Genomic DNA, 8,266 nt, shown 5'->3' with positions numbered 1-8,266 from the left:
ACAAAAATGCTTTACAAATAAATTATTCGGAATCTGTCAAAACATCAGGTAAAGTGTATGTTTTCCTTAGCACATATGCATATATGCGCGCTTGTGTAATATTCATAATATATACGCGATTTCGGTTGCAATAGCCTTTTAGTTTATCAATAAATTTGTATTATAATCGCAATATCTGTAAGTGAAAGACATCAAAATATTCGAAACTTCTCTTTCACTTTTTTCGACCATTTTACGTACTTATAACGAAAGACCATTTCCATTTTTTTTTAAAAGGAGACATGCAATTCAAATTATCAAATGATAGAAAGGACAACACGATTCAGAGGTAATTGTCAACTGAATAAATTGCCCTAGTGTAGGATGTAGGATATTTATTTTAACCGAATAGATCAATACAGAAGTAATGGGAAGGGAAATAAAAGTACGAGGAGGAATAAAACATCAATAAACATGTCCTTAAGTTTAAATTAGAGAGAGAAATCGTTTTTTTTCTCCCCTATTAAGCTAACACAATGTGCAAATATTAAGGCTGTTTAGCAAGGGATAAAAAAAAGGGGGCAAAAAACACACAAAAAGGAAAGAAAATTACAGTCTAAATGCGTATTTTTCAAAAATATTGGACAGTTCCATTCAAAACTGCTCACTTTATAAATGAAGGATAGGTGTTGTTGATATAAGAATCTGAATTTGAAAATAAATCAAGACAGCATCTGAACTTGTAAATAAATTTAGACGGCATCCAATTGTTATTCTTTCCGACTATTGGGGTAGTCACACAACTTGCTTGTTTGTTTTATATATCACATATATATATATTTTTTTAATCTTTTACTTGTTTTAGCCATGCTGGAGCACCGTCTTAAAGGGTTTAATAGAACAAATCGCCCGCAGTCCTATTAAGCCTAATACTTATTCTATCAGTCTCTTTTACCGAACGGCAAAGTAACGTGTCGGTAAACAAACCAATATCAGTTGTCAAGCGGCGGTGGTGTGCAAACACACACGCACATACACGCGCGACAGGCTTCTTCCAGTTTCTGTCGGCAAGGTTTCGTTCCCCAACGAAACATTGCTGTTCTATTAACTAAGCCCACTCACAAGTCTTTGGTTAACATAAGGCTAGAGTAGGAAACACTTGCCCAAAGTGCCACGCGGTAGCATTGAACACGAAACCATGAGTCGAGAAGCAAACTTCTTACCACACAGCCACGCCTAGAAGCTTTTGTTTACTAATTGCTTGGATAATCTCAGTTGAAGTCTTTCCCAGTTGACCCAAACTTTCCAACTCATCAGTTTTCTTTTCCACATTAATATTAAACATGGTTTTAGGCAGGACTTCCTCAAACCTTTTATTAATTCACTACTACTTATTGAATCAATAATACAATACTAGTAGAACACAAGCGAGAGAGAAATCCAACAAACTTTTCTTCACAGAATTAAGTTTTATCCTGTGTTGATATTGAATAATTGAAAAACGGATGCTGTTATTAAATACCTGGATTTGTAATTTAACAGGTCAACAACATCCATGTCTCTGAATTGCTGACATCTTATTTGAGAGCAGACATAATTTATTGACTAGCGTGTGATTTCCATAGAGACGTTTATTGTGAATAGGTTGAGATCAGTGTTAAAGGGAACTGGGGGAATTGATACTAACAGTATGGATAAAATCGATGAGAGCTGGGATTGTTCTTTTTCAGAATTTTTTTTTTGTCGTCGTCGTAAACAAAAGTTTATTGGATGGATACGCTTTTCAATGGATATTTGGAGAAGTCGAATGGTACAAAAGAAATGTTTTCGGTGGGGATAAAGAATACGCACACCACCCGTTTTCAGCGCAATCCTAACCGCAGAAAACGGGTGGTGCGCGTATTCTTTACCTTCGCCAGAGAGGACAAGGGTCACATTAGAGCCACTCACAGATCAAAACATTCTAGCATGTACTCTGGTTATATCCAATGAATTGGCTATATTTTCTAAAACAGACCAGCTTGGAACGAGTGGAATCTAAGTACATGATGCGATTATTTAGAAATGAAATATTGCTGATGTTTTTGAGAATAATATTTATTTTGGCGATATATTCCAAGGCAGCGAGCTGGCAGAAACGTTAGCACGCCGGGCGAAATGCTTAGTGGTATTTCGTCTGTCACTACGTTCTGGGTTTAAATTCTTCCGAGGTCGACTTTGCCTTTCATCCTTTCGGGGTGGATAAATTAAGTACCAGTTGCGTACTGAGGTCGATCTAATCGACTGGGCCCCCTCCCCAAAAATTTCGGGCCTTATGCCTAGAGTTGAAAAGAATATTCATATATTCCACTGGTTTTCCTTTGAGAAGGTTAAAAAGAAATAGAGAGATCCAAGTGGAACAGATCCATTAAATAAAGAAAAATTCACGTAGGGAGAAAATGAATGCAATAGCAAACATCAACAAGTGTTCGCGTTATTGTGCATAGTTACACACGTATTAAATGTAATTCTTCCTTTGTGTTTTGTATTAGCATAAATGAGATTTTGTTTCGCATTATCTCTATTTATGATGTAATAATGCATTTAAAATAAGATTTTGAATCTGACTGTCACATAATATTTTTGAAAATTTTGCATTCTGATCATAAACTAAGTGAAGTCTAGCTTTTGAATAAAATACCTTTAGTTTGAATATGGCATAATGTTATTTCCTCGTAGCAAACTAACAGTAATAATATCGACTCCTAACAGAATACACCCGCCATAAAAAACAAACAAACAATCAATCAAACAAAAACTTGAAAAACTAAACAATTTCTTGCTAAACCTCGGCTAAGTTATAGATGCGTGGACCCTTTAATCCGTATCAAAGGTAAAACATGGAAAATGCCAAGAAAAGCTAAAGAAATCACAATAGTTTGATATGGATATTTACAGAAACCAAATAAAAATGAACTGTTGACAGCTCAATATGAATTTTCCGATATTCAACAAGTTGATGTTAATATAAAGTTCGCAAGTACATAATTCAATAAAACAATAAAATAAGCTAACATTAGAAGCTTACCTGTTTTATAAAGCAATCTCAAGTTTCGTAGGTAATTTGTCGTATTTTAACCATCATTTAGAAAGCTTTTTACCATATATGTTAGGGAAATCCACGAAGACGTGTTTTCCTTGGGTACGTCATAAATTTTATAAATAAACAGCAATGTTAGCATATATTAAAGGTTTGCTTTAGTGATTAAAAACATTTCTGGTATCGAATGCACGGTAGAAGTGATTTCAATGTGTTGACTGTTTCAATGGCAACAGCTTGACTGTTTTTTGCACTTCGATATCGATATTTTAAGGCCTTGAGCAGAGCACTGCACTATTGTAGTTTTTAAAGCCTCATTACTACTTCCTATAGCTTACTTCTAACTAAACGACGTGGAAGGGGTAAATTTATTCAGTGCTGGGATGAACAGATGTTTGATGTTTTAAAACACACTGACAGGTCAAATGAGATGGTCAAACATAAAACAATTTTCCCTGAAATAACTTGAAAAGTAACACAGAACAAATAAAATGACAAGTAAAATTTGGAATGTGTGTCAGTTGTTTTATAGAGATCTTGTTGAAAAGAAAATATCATCATCACCATCACCACCTTTATCATCATCGTCGTTGTTCATCTCGTCTACACGCATCAGGTAATGCCTTACTGTCACTCATCTCACGTTCTCTTTCATTCAAATTAACATTGCTTGTCAAAAGGATAACGCTTAACTCAAATATAATCATTTAAGGGATATTCTGAAGAAAGGATAATAAAAGACTAATCAATACTTTTTAGGGGAGTTGGGGTTAGTTGATACCATTGATACAAGTACTAAATATGTAATTGGTTTTAACGACCTGCGAAAAGGTGGAAGGCAAACTTGAATTCAGAAATCAAAGAACGAAAAGTAAAATACCATACATAATGAGAAAAACATCCTCACGAAATGTCGACTTAATCATTGAGGATGCATATTAATATATTTCTTTTCCTTTTTCGTAGCTACAAAACCATACACGTACTGAACAGGACAAATGAAATTGGGTAAAACTATTTTCAGGGTCATTAATGATGTAGTGAAATGACTACAAAAACATTGAGTCTAGGTCACGCACTCAGTTTACAAACTTCTGTTTAATCAATCTTTCAATATTTCAAATGTTCTTTTGAAGACTTAATTTTAAGAAGTTCCTCTATAATAGGCTGTGTGGTAAGACGCTTGTTCCCAACCACACAGTTCCAGGTTCAGTCCCACCCTTGGGCAAGTGCTTTCTGCTATAGCCTCAGGCCGTCCAAAACCATGTGAGTGGATTTGATAGACGGAAACTGAAAGAAGCCCGTCATATGTATGTGTCCTGGGTGCTTTTTACATGGCACCTGTACCAGTGAGGTTTGCTTTGGCATGGTTTCTACGGCTGGATGCTGTAATATCTTACTTAATTTACTGCTGAGTCAATGCCAAAATGTATTTCATATTATTTACAGTATTAGAACCTATTCTTTAGTGAAGTATCACTAAACTGTTCTACAGTGGTATACTTCTCCAAAGCCATCACTTGTTGACTACATAGATTTAATACTTCACATTTAGATTACCTGATGTTAATTGTTTTGGTAAAGAGTATGACTGAAACAGACTTTATTTTAAATGGTTTGCTCAGGAGGAGGGATGTCCCTTCATGAAAACTTTTTCTCCTCCTGAGAATGATGTCATCAATGGTTATTTTGAATTCTTGAACAACTACAAGTCAATACTGCAGGAAAAATGTGCAGTGAGAAAGTTCTGGCAGGATGACTTTTTAGAAAGAAGGATTAGACCAAGTGTTTGGTGCAAGACCTGAAGAGCGTGGGAGGTGTCACAATATACATGATGAGAGGAAGAGAGATGAGCGTGTCTTGTGAGTATGAGTGGGTGGAGATACACACCTAGCAGGCTCCAAGGTGCTGAAGCCATTTCAGGAGTAGAAAAAGCAGAGTGCTGGGACAACATGTCATTTTTTTAGGATTAATCAAAGGAGGATGCTTGAAACATGGTGGAATACACTGGAGATACTCAGGGTTGTGTTAAATCAGTCAATGGATTAAGTCTACCGATCATTTGATGAAAGGTGAAGAATATATAGGTGAGTGATTCCAACTATCAGTTGGTTTGCTCTCTTTTCAGTGTGATCTAGAATGTATGTATGTATGTATATAAGTATGATGTGGAGGCGCAATGGCCCACTGGTTAGGGCAGCGGACTCGTGGTCATAGAATCGCGGTTTCGATTCCCAGACCGGGCGTGGTGAGTGTTTATTGAGCGAAAACACCTAAAGCTCCACGAGGCTCCAGCAGGGGATGGTGGCGAACCCTGCTGTACTCTTTCACCACAACTTTCTCTCACTCTCACTTCCTGTTTCTGTTGTGCCTGTAATTCAAAGGGTCAGCCTTGTCACACTGTGTCACGCTGAATATCCCCGAGAACTACATTAAGGGTACACTTGTCTGTGGAGTGCTCAGCCACTTGCACGCTAATTTCACGAGAAGGCTGTTCCATTGATCGATCAACTGGAACCTTGACGTTGTAAGCGACGGAGTACCAACAACAACAGAATGTATGTATGTATCACACCAGCTCCATTCTTGATGTGAAAGCAGTATTCCTTTGTGAATTTCATTTGAACTTGAAACAAGAATAACTAAAAATTTAAACTACATTAGTTCTGACTTAGCAGTTGCTTGCTTTTACCCTATAGCATTGACAGGTGGTAATTCAAGCAGTTGTCAGTCATACTATCAAGTACAGCAATGGGCTGGCAAAATTGTTTGCACTTTGAACAAAATGCCTTATAGTATTTAGTTACAGCCTCTTACAGTCTATTTCAAATCCTGCTGAGCTCAACTTTGCCTTTCATTATTCTTTCTTATGAAGCCCTTTGCTCCCCATGGAGATAAACCAACAACAGCATTTTTGCCCCTGTTCTCAGTTTTAGGCTGTCTGTCTGTCTGTTTCTTTCCAGATGGATCCCTGCTTTTTCTGCTCTGCCTTAGTATCTCACCTCATATGATTCCCTGAGGTTTGGTCATCCTCTCCCAGCTCTTTTTGGTTTTGAGTTGTCATCGATGCTGTTGGAAGGCAAACCCATTTTTATTCCAGGGAAAAGATGGTCCCTATTTTTCTGGCCTCTATCCTTTGACCTGTTCAGTATGGGAGACCTTACCAGGCGTTTGTGCTCACTGGCAGAGCTCTCAGGATCATTGGCATATGTGATCATTGACACACTGGCAGTGCTCTCAGGATCATTGACTCATTGACACACTGGCAGTGCTCTCAGGATCATTGATACATATGTGTCAATGATCCTGAGAGCTCAAGGACTGCTTCATTCACCTTTCGTAAGTGTAGCATTTTCAAGAAGAAGCTGCAGTCATTAGCGTTGAACAATTGGATGTTTTTCTCTTGAGCCTCATCCTGTTGGCAGATCAGCAGAAGTGGCCAAAGAACCACCAATCCTTACCTCTTGCCTTCCAGCTAAGCTTTTCTCTCTTGTATAGCCAAGAGTTTAACAACAGCTATGCCTACATCATGCACACACACACACACACACATATACTTATGGAGGGCTTAGTGGTTAGGGCATTGCTATCCTCTTAATAAGATTGTGGTTTTGATTCCAGGGCCAGATGATGCATTGTATTTTTGAGCAAAATATTTCATTCCACTCAGCCGACAAAAATGAGTAATTCTGTGAGGATTGGCATACTGTCCAGGTGGATAGATATATATATACCTCAGAATCCAGGAAACTGGCCTCACGAGCGAATGACTCAAGAAAGACTTTTCTTTACACACACACACACACACACACACACACACACACACACACACACAAATACATACTCACACAAGTGAGTACATAAATGCAAAACTGTTAATCAAAGCTACAGGTTAACATTTATTGGACAGTTGTGATCATCACAACTGTCCAATGAACAGTAATGTGAAACTTTGAGTAACAATTTATGAAGATTTTTTTGGCTTTAATAAAAAGTATATATTCTTTTATTCTTTTACTCGTTTTATTCATTTTGACTGCAGCCAAGCTGGAGTACCACCTTTAGTTTTTATATATATATATATATATATATATATATATATATATATATCCTGGGTGAATTGCCTCATTCTCTCTCATCCCTGACTTCTTAATTTAGCAAGGTATGACCTTTATGACAGGGTGTGTACCAAGGGTACATTAAGATGACCAGGGTGGTTTGTATGCCATACTGAGTTATAATGCCGCTGCATGAAGAAGTGCTGAGCTTTAATTGTAGAGGATACCTGTGGAAGAGGTAGACTCAGGAGAATGGGGGACAAACTGGTGAGAAAGAATCTTCAGATGCGGGACCTCACTGAGGAAATGACAAGGGACCAGGAGATGTGGCGATTTGCTGTACTTGATATGTCAAGCTAAGTAAAATCCCTGCTTTCCATATATACAGGTTTGTCCTTTTAGGTGCCGGTGCCACTTAAAAAGCATCCATGCCGGTACTGCATAAATGTACCCATGCCAGACATAAATGCACTCAGTACACAGTGTAAAGTGGTTGGCATTAGGAAGGGCATCCAGCTGTAGAAACAATGCCACAACAGAGAGTTGGTATCTAGACAGCCCCCTGCTAGCCAGCTCCATGTCAAACCATCCAACCCATACCAGCATGGAAAGCAGACGTTAAACAATGATGATGATAACATCACCGTGATGTTTCTCAATATATTGCCTTTGTGTCTTTTGTAACTTGAGTATTGATGATCGGGTTTCCTTCACATAATTCAGTGAAAAGTTTTAGTAAATAGAAAGGAAGATAGGACTCTGTTGCAACCAAGGAAATGGCTGTGTTTGATATTTAGAAAAAACAGTTGGTAGGAACTACATACAGTGTATGCAATATAGGTGCACCAGAGGTGTGCACCCATAGTTCACTCATATAGGCAGGCTAATGGTGAATAAAGACTTTGCACGTTGTAGAACAGTTATTAGTACGGGAATAGTTATTAGTCAGTGCACTCATAAAATAAATCTCTTTCAATGCTTGGAAGGCTCTACAAAAGCTGTTGGTAGCTTCTGTTACTTGGACAACTTAATCAGCCGTAGAGGAGGGTGTTCTGAAAGCATAGTACCCCAAATAAGGGCCTGGAAATACAGATCAGAAAGGTATTATTCTCCTAGTAACAAGAGGTTTCTCTCTTTGATATGTAAGAAC

General features: G+C 37.7%; 1 protein-coding gene across 1 annotated transcript in view; it reads right to left on the bottom strand.

Annotated features, from left to right (window-relative positions):
* The window catches only part of LOC106873101 (protein shank), a 152,164-nt gene extending 148,886 nt beyond the window's left edge, over positions 1 to 3,278 (bottom strand). The window contains exon 1 of the mRNA XM_014920328.2: positions 3,047 to 3,278. The gene's annotated coding sequence lies outside the window, so the exon portion shown is untranslated. The remainder of the gene's footprint in view (positions 1 to 3,046) is intronic.
* Between the last annotated feature and the right edge of the window lie 4,988 nt (positions 3,279 to 8,266).

This window comes from Octopus bimaculoides, chromosome 19 (genome assembly GCF_001194135.2).
Source record: "Octopus bimaculoides isolate UCB-OBI-ISO-001 chromosome 19, ASM119413v2, whole genome shotgun sequence".
Taxonomy (NCBI): domain Eukaryota; kingdom Metazoa; phylum Mollusca; class Cephalopoda; order Octopoda; family Octopodidae; genus Octopus; species Octopus bimaculoides.
Note: the sequence above shows the minus strand (reverse complement) of the source record. Positions and strands in the feature narration are given on the sequence as shown.